This window comes from Tripterygium wilfordii, chromosome 21 (assembly GCF_013401445.1).
Source record: "Tripterygium wilfordii isolate XIE 37 chromosome 21, ASM1340144v1, whole genome shotgun sequence".
Taxonomy (NCBI): domain Eukaryota; kingdom Viridiplantae; phylum Streptophyta; class Magnoliopsida; order Celastrales; family Celastraceae; genus Tripterygium; species Tripterygium wilfordii.
The window spans coordinates 5,773,671-5,780,399 of record NC_052252.1 but is presented as its reverse complement, the minus strand read 5'-3'; positions in this window follow the sequence as shown (position 1 = coordinate 5,780,399).

The following is a 6,729-nucleotide window of genomic DNA, read 5'->3' as shown; positions in this document are numbered from 1 at the left end:
ACACATATATGTATATATATTATATATACATAAATATATATGTATAAATTAAATAATATTTAGTTTAACAAACTCTGTCCCTCTCTCTAGAGCTTTCTTTTTCTAAGATTCAGCTCAACAATGGCGTCCAAGATTCAGCTCAACAAGAATAAATTTTGACTGAAACCCAGTTCGAGATATCCAGAATCTCTCAGAGCAAAAGACACTTCGAGAATAAATCCATAAAGCAGAGACCCATACCCATACCCATACCCGTACCCATACCCATACCGATCTTCGAGAGACTTGTGATCTGTTCTTTCTGCCATTGGAAGTGAACTTCAGAGCTCTAATTGCCCTTCAATTCAGCAAATGATCGGGACAAATTCCTTATGTCCTACAAACAGGTTAATGTCCTAGTAATCATAGTGGATCTCGTGGTTGAGTCCAAGCAAATTACCGCTCTTCAAACAAAAAAAGTGGAACCCGTGGTCGAGTCCACGCCGTTCCCAGGCTTGACCTCAGCGGCAGGTTCGATCGTGATGGAGTCATGGAGCCATGGAAGCAGCTTCAGATCTGTGTAGACATTGAGTAATGGAGTTGTGTAGAGAGATTTGTGTTCTTTGGCTTTTGACTGGGAACCTCGTTCTACAATGACTACAAAGATTATTAGCTTTGTTCATTCACGCCAATTTGATTGTCAAATATATTAATCACGCCATTTACGATAACACTCAAAATATCCATGTCGTTGTGGATGGCGTGACTCATGGAAAAATGGTCACGTCATCCACGATGACATGATTGTATAAAATTTTCAAAAAACACGTTTAATGTTATATTGAGAAATATTTTTATCTCAATATTATATTGAAACATATTTATTGTCAAAGTGTTACTTTGGAAAAAAACTCAATTGTTAAAGGGTTTTTTTAAACACACCCATTCTATTTATAATATAAAATCACCCTACCCTAGCGTAAACCTTTAGGTCAATAATTCTGACACTCACGTGGATCCCCCTACCTATTTGTCATTGGATGCGTCAGCTTCTATTCAATTAAGGGTCCTGCTATTTAAACCCCCCTTTTTGCTATTTAGACCCCCATTGATTAGACAATTCTTGGTATTTGAGCCATGTTGATGGTTGATTGTCTCATTTATGTGTGTTACTTATTTAGAAATATAAAGTAAAGGTAATAATCATGGAGACTGACAGACAGTGATTAAGAGAGAGAAAGATCAAGAGAGAGTGAATTATCAATTGTTCAATATATACATATACATATACATACATACATACATACATACATATATATATATATATATATAACTGGAAATTATGTAAACAATTTAATTATTAAAAATAATATAATGATTTTTAAATTAATTAAAGATAATAATAAATTATAAATTACTTGATAAATTATCAATTTATTTGAATTTAATTTATTTATTATTTAATTTATCTTAGAAATTCAATCGTGGAACAACTAAGTATTGTCTAATGACAATATCCTACCAATAGGATACATACCGTATCCTATCATTATGCTACATATTGTATCATACCGGTAAGATACATAAGTATCCTATCACTAGGATACACACCCTATCCTACCGGTAGGATACATTAAGTATAGGATACAATATGTAGCATAGTGATAGGATACATACCGTCTCCTACCGGTGGGAAACATTAAGTATTCTATCACTATGCAGCATATTGTATCCTACCGGTAGGATACATTAAGTATCCTATCACTATGTAGTATCCTACCGGTAGGATACATAAATATCCTATCACTAGGATACATACCGTATACTACCGGTAGGATACATTAAGTATCCTATCACTATGCTACATATTGTATCCTACCGGTAGGATAGTCCTATAATCATCAAAAGGTGTCAATAAATGAGGGGTAATCTTGGAATAACATTAAATTATTGGGGACAATAATGAGAACAATTTCGAAATGCTCCAGAAAAGCTCCTTAAGAGTAGCATGTCAAAGTTGGATGAAAATGTTACATAAAAATCTCTCGAACTATGTGCTACTAATGGACGGTCTTACATAAAAAAATTTTACGTGCAAGTAATGGACGGTCTTATAATAAATTAATAATTGTTATAATAAATTAGTAATTATTATAATGAATTAATTATCCATTCTGAATAAATATTAAAGTAAATTAATAACTATTATAAATAATAAATTAACAATTCTTATAATAAATTAATATTTATTCATTTATAGTTGTAATAACTTATATATATGAAATAAATTATTTTTATTCATTAATAATAATTAATACAATCAAACAAAAATTTACACGGCTTAACCATTAACAACAGTAAAATTTTCACCAAACACCTCACAACTTATTAATTTAGTATAAGAATTATTTTGACAATACCTTATTATAAGAATGAGCCAAAGACCCATGGGAGACCTTCTGGAATAACTTGATTTTATGAGCTTCGGTCTCGTTCTCCCCATAAAGCCCGGTCTTATCTATCGCTAGCGTGGAGTGGGTTGAGTTGGCGGCTCGAGTTTAGTGCTAACCAACATGTATGATAGATATGTTGGGTTGAGGAATTCTTAGTTATCAAAAAATGTTATTAACTAATATATTCCATGAATAAGTGCTTCTTTAGTATGTATTAATGAGCATTTTAGGGTTACTATTTTTTTTTTGCATGGAAGAGTTTTCTTAGATTCATAATCTACAAATAAAAATAAGATTTCTGTGTTTAGGCCAAATCCGAACAAGTAAATATATAAACTTAGGTTTTGTTAGGTAACGATATGTGTTGGGTTCTATGTCATTAAAAATTATTCATTTAAGATATATATTGAAGTTCATAGTTTTCCAAAGAAAAAAAAACAAATGTTGTCGTCAAATATTTTTGTTTGCGTGTGTTTAACGTATCGAATTTATACCCATATCGAATATTCAAATAACAAATTTAAATGATGCCTTTTTCATTAAAAATGAAATATATATATATATATATATATATTTCTTACGTTAATACATACATATTTATATTTCTTACCTTAATATATATATATACACCCAAGTAGAGGTTACAAAACAGACAAGAGGAGAGAGAGGGATGGGGCAAATTCCAAGGCAGTAGGGGCGCAAGAGAGAGAGAGAGACTATGTCTGTGAGACTTTTCATTTACATCAAAATTCCAACATTTTTCTGACACAAAAGTAAAAGAACTGCTAGTTAGTATTAACAAAGAGTATGTCTTGTCACTTGTCAATGTCAAAGGGGTTTATCTAGCAAAAAGAGGGGGTGTAAATAGTCTCGCCGCTTTATTTATTGTATAAATTCACCCTATCCTAACCTAAACCTTTAGCTCAATAATTCTGACACTCGCATGGGTCCCCCTACCTATTTGGCAGTGGTTGCACCAGCTTCTCTTCAATTCATGCATAATATATCTATATGTATGTATATATAAATATAAATATATATATATATGCATATATAGTTGTGATAGGTCCATTGCTGACATTTTCTGGTCATAGGGAACTACAACAAAAACTAATCATTATTTAATTACACAAATTATTATTATTTAATTGTATTTAGGCAAAGTAAAGCCACTTCTTAGAAAACTTGTAATGGTGTAAATTTAATGATCCAATAAAAATCAATACTGAGTCCCAAATTTATATGAGGTAAAATCAAATAACACAAAAGTCTTGGATATTTAAAACCAATATGAGGCCCTAAACAAACTCGAATGACCCAAATCCATCAAACGTCTACGCCAAAAGGCGTAGAGTATGATTTATGTCGTCGTTCCGCTTCCGACAAGGTCACCTGAAACGGAGCCCGTCAACAATTACTAAAATATCGACTACGTCCTTTTTTAATGACGACTATATCCTTTTGTATTTTAAGCTTCTTCCTCTCCAATTTTATACATATCCGACTAGTACGACTCGGGCAGCGTAATCGAATGAGTGGATGTAATAATCGTGATGGGTTTTATTTTCTTCATATAATTAATGTTTCTACTAAAATCCACCCAATAGTTTTTTGTGTCATTTTTTTTTTGAAACAGTGGTTTAGGGAGGGGTAGGATTCGAATCAACGATTTAATGGATGGATGATCTCTTACATACAATGTGATTGTCGTTCAACTAATGGCTCACTTGCAAGTTTTTTGTGTCATTGAATCAACACTTTTGTGTTCCAAAATTAATTATCATACCCTTTTAGTAATTCACATAAGTATGTTTTAATGTTAGAAGTACCATTATTTAACAAAAATGATGTAATGTCCATGATGGGTTGGTTTTTTTCGAAATAATTCATTTTTATGCTAAAACATAATTTTGAATTGATCAAGAGAATAAATTTCAAAAAAAAGTATTTGGGGTTTAGAATTCAATTTTTAGAATTTTTTTTCTTCAAAATATTAATTTGAAAGTAAGAATAGAAAATAAAGACAAAAAATGCGAGAAGGGAATCTTGACAATCTAAAAATAAGGACACTTTTTGTGTCTGGTCAAAATGCACAATTGACGAGAAACTCTCAGGTTGATTTCCCTAGAGTTTTTTTTTTCTAATATAACATTGTCAGAATTAATATTTTTCAATATAATATTGGAATGAAATTATTTCTCAATATAATACTACACGCCATTCAAAATGATGTATTCTTTATAATTTTATACGATTACGTCATTTGTGATGGCATGAACCGCGTGATCCATTCACACCATCAACGTATCAATCATGCCAACCTAATTGTATGTATTTAACAAAAAATATTTGTATGTATGTATGTATTTAACAAAAAAAATATATAATTAGATTCAGCGTGTTAAATATTAAACATTTTAAATTTTTAAATTTTTAAAAAATTCTTTTTTGATGCACCAAAATGGTACACTGATTCTATTCCCATACCTTTCTCTCAATAAATTGACTTTTTTGAGTCAATGCATTTTATTTGTTATTATAGTATTAATTCCGTATAGTTCATTAAGAAATTAAGCACAACAAATTGAAAAAAGAAAATGGCTCAAGGAAAAATACAAAATGTGGAATATTTTGAAGTGGATTTAGTAAAAAATAAAATGCAATCAAATCAATGAATTGTGAAACAATGAGTACACATGCACCTATTCAGAATCCACACTATTTAACAAAAAGATATGTGTATTTAGATGCACCCAAGGGCGGATTTAGGGGGGACTACACTGATTTAGGGGGGACTACACTAGGCTGTAGTCCCCCCAAATGTTTGGTAATTATATATATATACTTACATATATATACACACAGGAATTCTCCTATGTGGACCAAAAGTGTGGACCAAGTTTGTGGACCAAAATCCAATGGTTGTAATCAATCAAAACATAAGTGGGGGCCACACATTTATTATGGGGCCCACCACATCTATGGTTGAAAAACAAGTCCACAAACTTGGTCCACACTTTTGGTCCACATAGGAGAATTTCTGTATATACACATATATACATGCACATATATACACATATATATGGATACATGCATGCATACATACATATACGTATAGATATATACTAATATAATTATACATAAATAAATAAAAATACAATTATATACAGGTTCATACCTAAATATACACTTAGCCACCTAAAAAAAACACACTCCGTACATACTCTCCTTCGTTGGTGCAAGTGTGTAACGGTATTGCTTCGTAAGTTCGTCTCAAGACTCTCAACTAACAATAAGCCTAAATGTCTAATAAATTAATTTCAGTAACTTGTACTATCAATTAAATAGATGTAATGTAAATAGCCTCAAAAAAAATTCAAGGGGTAGCGGACCTCCACCAACTTTTAACAGTCCCCCTAACCTGAATTCCTGGTTCCGCCCTTGGATGCACCTATTCAGAATCCAAGTAAAGTGATGGATCCTACATTTCTACATGTACACAAGATCACTTTCCTCTGACGCTTGTCCACCACTAGCAGCTACTACTTGAAGTTACATTATTTCCCTCCCACTTCACGAGTCTCTGTCTTGTTTGTTCTTTACACATTTTTCGTCCATTGCTATGTCTTTTACCAATGATCAAGTGTACCCGGTAATGGGTACTGGTATCCTTCAATGTCTTTTAGCAATCAACTGTACCTGGTAATGGGTACTGGTATCCTTCAATGGCTTTCATATTCTGAGTACAAAACTGGGCACCTAATTATATAATAGCTTTTGTCAAAAGTAGATGAGAAACAATAGGGCTAGAGATGCCTCTCTCAGTTTATCTGATTAACTATTACATACATCTTTTTATTTCTAGCAAAGTATTCTTCAATAACATTTATGGTAAAGAACAAAAATAAATAGTAACATACTATGCTATGTCAAAACATGGACAAAACCCAAGAACAAAGAGCACAAGTGGCCATACTGCTCTTGTCATACTATGTTATATCAAAACATGGACAAAACCCAAGAACAAAGATCATAAGTGGTATTACGTGGCAGCCTTGCCTGTTAGTTGCTGGGTTATATCTTGTCTGAAAGTTTTTTTAGTTCCCTGACAGTTCACTCATCCCAATAATACTTTTACAGAAGCATGCTTAACTGCAAAATTATTACGGGATGTTCTCCAATGTTGGGCTTCAAGCCTGGCCCCAGAAATAGAGTCCATGCCAGCTCAAAGCCTAGGGTTAGGCTGCCCAATCCAGAAGTAATTTTGAATGGGGGACAATCGTTGGCCCAAGAGCTA